The 12,747-nt window shown below is 37.7% G+C and overlaps 1 protein-coding gene across 8 annotated transcripts in view; it reads left to right on the plus strand.

The window, feature by feature from the left end:
- The window catches only part of sema6cb (semaphorin 6Cb), a 159,118-nt gene that overhangs the window by 57,922 nt on the left and 88,449 nt on the right, over nucleotides 1-12,747 (plus strand). For 7 of the 8 annotated variants that reach the window (XM_028012381.1, XM_028012380.1, XM_028012379.1 and 4 more), the window contains one exon: nucleotides 6,269-6,437. The exons of the other annotated variant lie outside the window; for it this stretch is intronic. The gene's annotated coding sequence lies outside the window, so the exon portion shown is untranslated. The remainder of the gene's footprint in view (nucleotides 1-6,268; nucleotides 6,438-12,747) is intronic. 8 annotated transcript variants of the gene reach the window in all.

Here is a 12,747-nt window from a genome sequence, read left to right on the forward strand (position 1 = left end):
GTTCCATTTCTTTCAAAGGCAGTGAGGTATATCAACATTTGTGCCTTTTTGTTTTGTATGGATTTTATTCCCTAAAGAATAATTTCACTCAAATTAAATGTTGGGTTTTTCAAAAACATGTAAATAGATGCATTTATTTTAAGTCCTTTTCTAAAACTTTTCAAATAAAATTATCCATGCCTCTATGTTCTTCACTTACAAGGTAAACTTCTACTTCCAAAAGGTGCAAATCTGCAGTTTCTTCTTGCTCTGCTAAGCTTTGGACTTGGCCTTGTGTTTGTGGAGGGAGATGGGTGAGAGGCCAACATGGCGAGGCCAGAGTTTGCACAGCAGAACATCGCAGCTGAAACGCCAGTTGTCAACCTCCGGCAGAGAGAAAACTACAGGGCATCAGCCAGAGTGGTTTGGAAAAAGGACGAGTCAGGGTCGCTTTCAATTAGCACAGCATGTCGTCACTGCAGAGAGCCTCTAGGGCAGAGAGGAGAAGACTGGATGTAGCCTTGGGCTTAAAGAAGGAGAAAGGAAGGAGAAGCGGGCACAGACCAAACAAGTCAAGATAGAAATACAAACTCTTAAAAACTTGCTGTATTCTGATAGAGAAGTCAGAGCTTTTCAGCCCTCCTTCAAGAGTAAAATTGTTCCTTTTGCTGCCTTGAAAATGTGCATCCAAGCACATTCAGGAAATGAAAATTGCTTTTTTAATTTTATTTATAATTTTTTTTTCCCTTTTAGTATTTTCCTTCTACAGTAAATCAGTACAGTTGGAAGACAAGAATTCCAGCGATTTCTGATCTTTTATTAATACATAAACACTGCATAATGCCTTGTTTCAGAAAATTCAAGAGCAAAATCAGTGTTTTGCAGAATTTATGAAGGCGTTTAAAGGTCATTGGCAGCTCTTGACGGTTTCTGACAAGGGGATGGCTCTGTTAGCCGTATTGTCCCTTGGGACAGTGTGCCAACAGATTCCAGTCATGGCAGCTCAACAAAGCCTCGTCTTTACACATTTTCTACTAAACTAGTGGAGTTGAATATGAGATGAACTTTGTCAGCTGTGAGGGTCTATCTCAGAAATGCCTCCCAGAAGAATGAGAGAGTGGAATAATTATCGGGTCCAGCAGTCCACTTAACTCTGACAGCCTCTCAAGAAATTATTTATAGGAATAGAAGGTGCAAAGACGATCACCTCGTCAAACTTGCTGGTAAAGAGCAGTCTCTGATTTTTTTATTTGATAATAAGATGACAGATATTTCCTTTACTTGGAGTTTAAAGCAAAAGCAAGTGCTAGTCGTCTGCATGATTGCCACAAATAATCGGTTTTACGTCTTAGATGTCAGAAATGGCTACTAGTTACTGCCCTTAATGCTCTAATACAGGGTGGGACGCTTCTCTCCTTAGATCTCTGAAAACCAGCAGAGCAGGATACGACTCATGGTCTGCTGTTGATGTGGCAGTTTGAAACAAATGAAGCTGCTCCCCATTTGAAATTCATTGGCTGTTTGTGAGGCTGTTTATGTTTAGTGTAGGCGTGCAACGAGTTCAGTCATACCACTGTGGCAGTTATTTGGAAACCATCGCACACATGCATGCTTCCCTTCATGCTGTGAATGGAAACATTATTTTGGCATTGTTGAATGTGTTTGACTTGGATGGAAAAAAGTCTATCAGACATTTTTCAATTATTTTACTGTAAGTACAGCTAAGTAAGTAATTTAAGTATCGCTCCTAATTTGCTCACAGGAAAATCCTGTTGAATAACAATATGAAAGTATTCGAGTTATCATATATTTGCTGATATTTATAACCAGCACTCCTCCCAATAAGCCAAATATATCACACACTTCATTTGTGTGCAATCTTCATCTACACTTACCGGTTATTTATGTGTAATTTGTTTGTGGCTTTTAAACAAATGGTCAAACTTTGATTTTCTGCTTTAAAAGTGACAGCCACCATTCAACCTGACACAAATGTAAATGCGATGCTTTTCATTTAACACTTGTGGAAATAAAAACTGAACACGATTTGTTTCAGACACAATTTTTTTTTCATTTGCTATAAAAAATATCAAGTTAAATGCATGTATTATAGAAACTATATTCATCTGGTGTTTTGGTAATTAAAAAAGCTTTATAGGAAAGTTATCAAAACATATTTCATGTACTCTTTGTAGCTTTGAAATCCAGTATTTTTTCTGCAGCTTTGATGTGAGCTCTTTATTAGTTTTGTATGAAGGGAAAGTGTGGAGAATAAATTGAGCTCAGGCTCTCTGTATATTTCTGGGCCTTTTTGTTTTCTGGATTGTAATGGCAAACAAGACGCATGTGGGAATAGGAGAAGGAAAATTGTCCCAAATGAAAACACCAGCAAATAACACGACCGTTGGTTTTAGTTAACATTATGGTCAGAGCAGCTGAGCTGTTTGCTTTTAGCAGGTGCATTGTGGGGAAAGGCCTAGAGGGAATTGGGTAATTTGTTAGACATTATTTTTACTACTGTGTAGTTGTTTGGCCTTTAATTGAATTCTTGTGTTCAAATTCTGACTCTTGTTTCCTCAATTGTACATTCCTCTGCTTTTCTGTTGTGAAAATTTCTATTTTTAAAAGAGTAAGTGGATATTTTTCCTTTGGTAAGTCTCTTCACCCCTCGTAATTGTCACTGCTCCAATTCCTCCCCTCGTCTAAAAGATGGCAATTAATCTAATTAGTAATCAATCAGCCATTGGGCCCCCCGCCTCTTCTGTGCTAATGGAGGATATGACAGGCCTGAACCCTGCATTATTAATACCTCCATTTCTGGAGCCCAGGGCCCCCTTGACGCCTATGGTCAGGGGCCATTGATCACGACCACAACCCAATGAGCTCTGCAAGGACTGTGGGGAAATATCCACAAAGTGGTAGGAGTAATAATAGGGAATGTGGTGAGCTTGGCTGTGGTGCTACAAATTTGTTTTGCTAGAATTAGGGCAATTTTTGGAAAGGAATTACTTCGCCAACTTTGCTCAAAGGAGAAGATTAAATTGACACAAACTCCTGAAAGTGAGACCTGGAGTGCAAGGGGATGCTCAAGGTGGGTGTTTGAAGGAGTAAATTGTTTGTTAGTGTGGTGTTAATGGGAATGTAGGGCTCCAAAAAGCTAATTAAGGAAATGTAGCTGGCTTCAAAACTATTATGGCAGGATAAGGGAAACCCTCTGTGGGGCTATTCCTTGAAAATAAGATTAGAAATTATAGAGTCTTACTAACACAAGGGTGCAATGATCACAGTCTGCCAGGGAAAGAGTTTCTGCAACATTATCCTTCATCTCCTATGCATTCCAATCACATTGTCTAATAGCTTCAGCAGCTGAAGTTGCAGCACTTGATAAAAGTCCCACCTGCTGATCTCATTCCGTATAATCAATACTGGTTGCCACTATATTCAGACTGGAGTGGAGAAAGTCTGAGTCAAGCAATAGACATAAGCTGAAGGCCCTCCTCATTCTGTGCCCTCTTTAGCTAAATCTGCCCACCCTAATTTCTCTGACCTCTTTGCCAGTGGCTCTTAATCATGTTGCTTATCCAGTCCACATGTTGTTTTTGACAACACACTTTTTTTTTGGAATTGATTGATTGCTACTAAAGAGTAACAGGTTGTAATTAAGAGATGGGGATTCTAGGCCTTGATATCTAAATTTGTTTTGCACATGTGGTGAGTTTAAGCAAATCCTTCCTGTTTTGGAATTAGCAATATTCTGTGTGTTTTGGGGATTCCAGGGCAGCTGCATGTTACATTTGTTCACGTTTGTTTAGGTATAACATGAAGCAATGATTCAGTGGAACTGGTTTGACGCAATCTGGTCTCCATCTAATATGTTGTAGCTGCACTTCATTTTAGGAACTTGTCATCCTGAAGATTGTTGATATGAAAGAAAATACTACAAGAAGAGGTAATAGCTTTTTACCAGAATCCTCCACCAATATATTTTAAAGCAGTTTTAAAATCTTTAATAAAAAATGGAAGTGTGTGGTTTCTTTATTCATTCTTTGTTCTTTATTATCCATTCAGACAAACTTTTGTAACAGATTTGTTGTAAAAAGAGGGATTTATTGTAAGGTTCTGTTTAAATAAACCCTCCTCTCCATGTGTTTTTAGAGATGGTATAATGTTACTCCAAGGGGTGCCATTGTATGACTAAGACATTTGGTCATTTGGCACAGTGACCTTAACATTTCCACCAGCCAGCCCCTGGCTCCCTCCAGTTTTTACAGCACGCAGGTTAAGTCACTACAAACCGGCATGTTGAAGCTGTCACACAGCTCTGCTTAATTTACAGAGAGTCTGGGGTTGTTAAGAATTTATAGGCCTTCAGTGACTTTATGGTGCTATGATGGGAGTGAGCGACTGTGTTCAGCTCACACCAGCTGTAGTCAGCTGCCTCATTCAACAGGGATTTAGACAGCAGCTCATCTGCTGCGCTGCAGGAGTTGGTCAGTGGACATGCTTGATCCATGGCTAAGGTTGTAGGGAATTGCTCCAAAGTGAGGATGTCTCTTCCCAATGCTTTGCTTGAGTGGTTTGAAGGGGGGTTGGTGAAAACATGCAGATAAAGTGTCTCCAGGGGTTTCTTTAGTTACTGGAAACCTATAGACCAGTTACTGTTACTCAGCCAGGATCATCATAAACTACTTAAGTATATGTCGGGGTAATGCTGAAATTGCAATAATGGATTCCCAGGAAGTTCATTAGTAACATATGCTCCTATGTATAATGTGGTTTATTTGGGTGGGGAACTAAAGGATGTCAGTGTGAGACAGACTTTGCAGTGCTGCATATGTGAGTGTGAAGAACAAAAAGCAAGCTTAAGGAGAATAGGGATGTTCATAATTATATGGAACTAATAGAAAGCTGTGTAAATAACTACTGAATGAGAAAGGAAAGCTGTGAATAGCCTGCTTGGGAATATGTTTGTACAGGTAAAGCTGATGTTTCAATAAACCTAACCACCAAAAAGATACGACCTACATGCTTGAATAAAAAGCCAGCTAAACATTTTTTTTGGTTGTGTTTAAACTTAACAACACAACCACCAGATTCATCCAGATGCCCTTCCCTGGTGGATTTGAATTATTTGCCTTAACTTTATTTTAACTTTTCAGTTTTTGTTTCTGTTATTGTGAACACAGTGTTTGCTTAGAAGCAAATATCTGCCGTTCTATCAGCTTCCATATTGTCTGTTGCAAAAACAAGGTTTAAATAGGTACTTAAAATAAGTTATTAGTTGCAAGTCTGAACTGAAAGGAACAACTCATCTTACTTTTATAGCATCCATAGATTAATTTTTATGTTGAAAAAAGTCCACTTGCTTTATGTTGTGCTGTTGTCCTCTCTTGCTGTGAATTCTTTAAAGTATCTTATTTTCACAAAAATCTGATAGTAAATAGTATTATACAAATAATTACTAAACAAGCACATGCAAAACATTATGGCATATATCACATACATTAAAAATATATCACTGTAAGATAAACTCATAGGTTTCATTCCTAGCTACTTGCAGCCCTTTTTAACAGACTAGACTAGGAAATCCACTTGCCTTGTTGCTCTTCATGTGTATGACTAAGAATTTGTACGCCAACACATTTCTATAATGCTGTTTTTGTTTTGCAGCAAATGACCTGGAGCATATCTGCTTCCACATCTTCCATAAACAAACCTGCACATTGTCAGTTTCAAAAACAAGGTTTAGATAATGTACCCTGCATTTAACACAAGTGTAGGCATCTTATACCGGGTGCTGCATTTAGTTTATAGAACACTCCTGGCAATCTGTGGAGAGTGGGCGGAGCTTTGTCTTGGGAATTAAACAACTCTGAACTTATGGCCGATTTCATGTAAGGATATTAAGCTGGGCATGTTTTCACAAATGGACCCATTGTTTTCTAGGAAGAAAAGTAAACTACTCAAACATCACCCTACAGTCCTCCTGAACCATAAAAATCCTCAGCTTCTTTATTGTCATCACCAAGTGGTGCCCATAACCCAGCTCAGCCCAGCACATCTGGCTCTCTTTATGACTCCTCTGCTTGTTAGCTGTGATGTTATGACAGCACAGTGACTGAGGAGATTACTCTGAGAAGACATAAAACCCCTCTTCATGGGGCCTCTGTGTGTCACCGGCCACAATTTAGGCAAATGTGACAAACCCCTAAGGTTTTTAAAGCAGTGGGTTTGCCGTGCAGCTGTTCGTATTGTGCATTCTTATGTGGTTTTCTGTTTGCTTTCACAGGAAGTTTGTTGAAGACTAAGCATTCTTGGAGGAGGATCCTCGAAGGGAGGGTTTAGCATTTGACGGCCCACCAACCGAGCCACGTTTGTCCTTCACGCAACAAGACAGATTGTTACCTTGGAGGAGTAGGAGGAGCACAGAATACTGGATCATTGAACGTGACAAAACTGTAAGATCACATGACCTTCTTTTCTCCTCTTATAATGTAACTTAAATGTCAGACATTTTAAGACCTTTTACCCTCTGTTTGCTTCTTTGCACATCCTTAGAACATAAACTTTATAGGCATAGTGTGTGTGACTATTCTTGTACAATTAAATTTTTTTTTATAGACTAAGCTGGAAATAAATATTGTTTCTGCTGTCTACATCAGCCTAACTTTGCGTGACTCAAACCCGACCACATGATTAGATTAGCACATAGCAACTCTTCTTATGATTAGCCATTCATTCTTTCTGCATATTGAAGATTTATATCAGCCCTTTCTTGTACATCTGTCATGTGAAAATTATGTCTCAGACTAGTGCATGGCTGTGAATTTGAGGAAAAATATTTGCAAAGTTTTAAACAGCTGGAATTGTGAACAGTATTTATTATGAAGGCATATAAATACCTATAACAATGTCTCCAGTAGCTGCAGAGGAGGTTGTATCTGCTCCAATTCACCAGGTTTCTGATGGAAGATGAATAAAAAAGTTTTGGAGTTTAAATTTAGCAGTGTGTTAGGTAATGCTATTACTGTTTTTCCCAGATCGTGTTGCCTTTGCAGGTTATGATATTGTTTTAGCTTGACCAAAGAATAAAAAGCACAGTGGAGGGTTAACACCAGGTTTGTCCTCATGAGCTCCTGTTTTCACTCATTGAATGTTCACATTCTGGTTCTCTCTATTCATGCTTGCTTTTCAAAGCTTCACTGTTCTGTGATCCCCTCTTTTGGCTGGCTGTGCACACGTGCAGCTCGGGACCAAAGTAGAGTATTCTGCATCAATCAAAGTGAATAGAAGCCCACCATGTTGGCAATGCACTCTGCTGACGGCAGGGAAACATCACTACTGATTCCTGGTTGAGTGTATGAGAATGAGGTTTTGTTGCTGAGCTGGATCTCTGGCATCATGGTGGCATGAGGGGCCCCAATGTCATTATTGATGGCACAAAGATGCATCAGCGTAGGTTGAATGGGACAGAATGGCAGTCAGTGCGGGTGCACAAGCATGAAACGCGATCAGGCCGCTGAGTTGAATGGAGGTGTTATTCTGCCAAATGCAGGAGTAAGGGAGAGGGAGGCAAAAAGAATGAAGGGCATTGCTTTCATATCTTGTCACCCACTTGCTTAATAATGCAGGCACTATGTCGCTGCCACTGTGAAAGAAGCATCGTTTTAAATGTATGAACATTTGCTCAAAGCCCACTTGCCAGGAACTTTCTGAAACGGTCTTTGTGTGAATCGTCAAAACACAAAGCGGCCTTTTGAAAACCCAGCTTCTGTTGTGATGAAGGCAGATTTACTGCAAATTAACTGATAAACTTTTAACCCACATGATATTTTTGATCATAGAATTTGTAATCACAATTATTTATAGGTTTCCTATTTATTTATTTTCCTGCAACCTGCACCTGGATGTTGTAGTTGGAGTAAAGAAAGATGTACTTAACTTTGTGCAATAGTTGGACTGCAGATGACTCTCTTATTTCAGGTTAAATTGTGAATATATATATATATATATATATATAATTTTTTTTTTTTTTTTTTAAGTTTTGGCCTTAAAGCTTACATGAAGCCTCTCAGCACAAATAGTCAAGCAACTGATGTCCTGATCCAAATTTAAACCCAGATTCTTGCTTGTATCTGTTTCACACTTGAGTCACCAAGATGCCCCATGTGTATATTTCGTTGTCTTTGCCCTCTTATAAACTCACATTGACCTCTCTCACTCATTACCCAGAGGGCTCGAGTCTTTGCCTCTGCCCTTATTTTCTTCTCTTCTTCATCTGTTTCTCTACATTTTCTTCTCCAAGCCATGCTATCGTTCAGTGTTAAATGAGGGCACTGCCACATTTCGATGTGCTGTGACAAATTGGCACAGAGGAGGCAGATGGTGTTGGGGAGGAGACTGGTTGTCATACCATTTGCTGCAGTGACATGAATTGATCTTTGCGCCGTGGAGCAAACACACAAGCTCCATTTGTGTAATCTTGACTTTGGTTACTTTGTGTGCACCCACACATCACACCCCAGCACACTCTGATCCGCATGCCACCCTACCCTACACCCGTCCCCATTAGTATCAATGATGTGTGCAGTGGAGGCGCACATTTGCTGTCGGAGGGTCTTCGCTTGGATCCGCTCAGAAAGCTGAAAGAATGCTGAGGGATTTCACACAGGGACAGAGAGCTCAGACTAATGGCTGACTGCTGGGACTCTGGGAGCCCTAATATACAACTTACTATACTGTAGATGCATAGCATTATCTGCATTCTGTATATGACAGCAAGCTGTACATGTTTTCAGGCTGTTCTATTTACAGAACTGCTTTTATTTAACAAAGTTTACCCTTAGGGTTTTGGTGAAGCTTGACTCAAGTCCCCGTGGATGTTTTTCACTGCAACATGACTTTTAGTTAGATCATAGTTTGTCTGACAAGGAGTGCCATTGCTCATTAGGCTGAGTCCTGAGGATGTGGAACTGCTCCCCAGTTGGGTTTTCTTTAGAAAAGCAATGGATAGGTTTTTGAAACACTAAATTTATCTAAAAATGTTTTAGGCTGCATGAACAATGTTGTCTATGCAATGCAAAAGTTAGACTTCAAATACAGACAGTACCCCGCACAATTATTGAAACTACTGCTGTGAGTACTCTTCCAAATAAAGCCAATTCAGAATTGGCTTTGTTTGTGCATATAAACAAGAAATTTGACATTGGTCCCTCTGTGCTCTAAATAGGTTTGAGTTTTTTTAAAGTTGAATAACACTCAGTTTTCCCCACTTTTTTAAAAGGTTGGAGCATTTATCTGGAATCCTTGCTCTGCCTTTTTGTACTCTAACCAGGTAAACACACAGGTGACTGAGATGCCAATAAAAAAGGTTTACTTTGTCTGATGAACTATTTTATGTCTTAAGTTGGCAAAAACACTTTTATAATTAACCTGTTAAAAGAACCAATGATAATCGTTTTTCAGTTTTCTGGCAAAGTCCACAAGATTCTTGCCTTATTATTGTTTTCTAACAAAATCCTCAGGTTCTGTGGAAGAGAAACAGCCCCATAACATCAGAAATCCTCCACCATGCTTAACAAGACACATAGAGATTTCTAATAGTCAGCCAGAAATTGCTAAACAACCCCCCAAAGAACATATTGGCATGGAGATATCGCTTGTAGAAATTTATGAAGAGTTGTTAAGCCCCTAGATGCCATTCTTACTGGCAGTTCTTCAACAAACAGCTTTGGAGATAAAATTTTTTATACCCATTACCATCTTCCTCACAATTTTGGTGTAAGATACACATGAGTCCATGTCCAGCCTTGTTCCTCAATGTTTGTGTTATTTTTGAAATTTTAATTTTTGTCCTGACTGTAAGCAATTTAGACTAGTAGTTTTATTTAGCATAATGACCAATCTTGACTCATTCAAATAAATATGTAACTACTTGTACATGTACTCGAAAAGCATATTTTTTAAGAAGTGGTTAAGAAATACTTTTAAATACTTTTAGTCATATTACCACAGAGAAAAACAGAAGTCAATGCATTCCAATGAAGTGTTACTAGACATTTTGATTAATTAAAAAATAAAATAAATTATAATTGCCAAATTTAGATGTTTTTACAAGTTATTTGGCATAGCATCCACATTGTTGTATATTTATCAGAAAGTCTGCAGACCCAGTGAAAAGATATTGATCCACAAACCTGTAATTCTCTGGGTCTTTGCATCATGCATCTATAAAGCAAAAGCCTTTTTTTTCTTTTACCAATTTTTAGGACACTTTTTTGGAATGCTCTTTAACAGTGATCTGATGAGATTTGTGATTACATTCCCTCTAAAACCCATTTTTTCTGATTTATTTTCTTTTTTATTGATGCACCTTTGGTGAGGAGCTTTAGACTAACCAAACCCACATACACACTAAATTCAAACTTCAAACAGATTCCACATTTTTAATGAAAAGTCCATGTGCTGTACACCCAAAAATGCTTAGCCGAAGTCAGTTTGATTGAGAAAACACACACAAATGCACTTACATGTCTTAGTCTGAGCAACAGAAAGCGGTCAAGTTTTGTAATAGCTCTTTGTAAGGATAAACAATCTGCATGCATTCTGCTCCATGTCCAGCAGTAGCATTTACATTTTTGTGTTCATGCTGAAACAAAAAGCTTCCAGACCATAGAGTTTAAACTGTATCTGCTAAGTTTAAATAAATCAAGCCTTGTGAAAGGAATGAAGCCCCACCAAAAGATTAAAACGGGCTCTGCAATGTTGACAATCAGGGCTACACACCAAACAGTCCAACATATGTTTCAGGAACGCATCCCAAGAGCTGTGGATGGATGCTACAGTTTAAAGTCAGCCTTCACATCTCTTAACAATTTTGCTTGGGTCGGAAACATTTAGTCAATTTGGATAATGAGGCAACGATTACTTAATGTTGAGGTGAAAGTCAGGCAGCCCTCCAATACTTGACTCAAGGCTGTTTATAATTACAATTTAAATGAGCAAAGGGTCAACAGTCTTGTATTTATTTTTTTTGGTTTTTAAATAAGTAAAGGTCATAAACAAGCAGATGTGATTTCAGTGTAAGTCTGAAATTTATGTTAATGCTTTTTAAATAATGAAGATGAAAACCTTAATTAATTTTAATGTTGGAAAAATAGCATTTAGTTTGTATGCTGCTGAAGAAAAAAGCCGACCTAAAGCAGACACAGTTGGAAATTTCAAATCAGTAAAAATATTGGAAGGACAAATATCATGTATAAAAAAATGTAGGCCTGTTGAAGAAATTCAGATTGAGCATCTAGAATAGCAGAAGCTGAAATGAATGTAGTTCAAATGGGGTTGCCACAATGAGAAAATCAATTCCAAATTTAACAGTGTTAAAATGAAGTTAAAATATGAACATTAACAAAGTTTGGCTGAGATGCAACCATGAACCAATTAGCTAATTTTGCTACTATCCTAGCATTATAATGTTAGCATCAAAAGTAAATTTCAGGAACTATACTAATAATGGTTTACATGCTAAAGTTAGCTAGTACAGTAGCTTTACCAAGTATGCTAACTTTAGCATACTCAATCCAACATCATGTAAAAATAATTCACATGGATCCCTAAACTACCTAAACTTGAATTATAGACTCCAGTATGAACTAATTGTTACTTATTCATCATATTGTGTCAACAATAAGTCAATTAATAAATAATGGGTCTGTCAATAACATTAAAAATGTATTACTAGGCTATATGTTTACATCTTTCTCTCCTTCTTTGGCTTTGCGACCTTTGTATTATTCTATCTAAATTCTCAAATTGGCTGCCCTTATGCAGAAATGATCTAGGTTTTGTTGTCAAAAAGTAAATAGTTCTGCTGAGGAAGTTCATGTTCATGTTTGCCTATTAATGCAATGTGTTATAAACCTTTATCTAACTCCTGTCCATATTAAAATTGATACATTTGAGTAAAATCCAAAATAGCTGCTTCAGATAGAGGGGGGATTGTTTCTTCAGCTTTTGGCTGTGTGCTCAGCTTGATGGTGCATCAAGCTGTTATGTGAAGGGCAAAAGGAAAACTGCACATTTTTCTTTTCATGCTTATGTCCAACTGGATTGGAAGGACAAGGATTAGACTCAAACTATGATATAAAATCAAAAGCTCTTTGTAATAGTGGCCATTTTTTCATTCCAACTATCCTTGAATAAACACTTTATGCATGCTTATGTGTATTTGTTTTGTTTTTTTGTTTTCTTTTTTGGTTCAGCATTTGTGTTCTTTCCCAGAAAACAAGTGTATGTGTTGTAAAAGGAAACAATTAAAGTTAAGCTCAAAAATTAAATTAATCAATACAATATAGTATACTAATACTATAGTATTAATCAATATAATTATAAGAGTGTTCATAGGGTCCCTATGAACACTCTGATAGTGTTCATAGGAACACTATAAGAGTCCCTGTGACATTTTTTCCTTTTTCAAAGGACAGATCTTTGTAAAAAAAAACAAAACAAACTAATTTCTTTACACACAAACTTTAAATGGTGAACACATCCCTTTTTATCCTCTGAAAAAGTAGAAAAGTAGGACTTCAATGCCAGTTTCTGACAAAAACTCTGGATGCAGGTTAAGCAACGAGACAAACAAAAAGAGTAGTCTTGAGGCAAAGTTTTTCCCAAACACGGGGCGTAACTATAAAGTTATAGTGTTCATAGGGAACCTATGAAATAAAGTTCAAAATGTGTAAAATGTGTTTGTGAACAACATTAGGATTG

This window comes from Xiphophorus couchianus, chromosome 3 (genome assembly GCF_001444195.1).
Source record: "Xiphophorus couchianus chromosome 3, X_couchianus-1.0, whole genome shotgun sequence".
Lineage (NCBI taxonomy): Eukaryota > Metazoa > Chordata > Actinopteri > Cyprinodontiformes > Poeciliidae > Xiphophorus > Xiphophorus couchianus.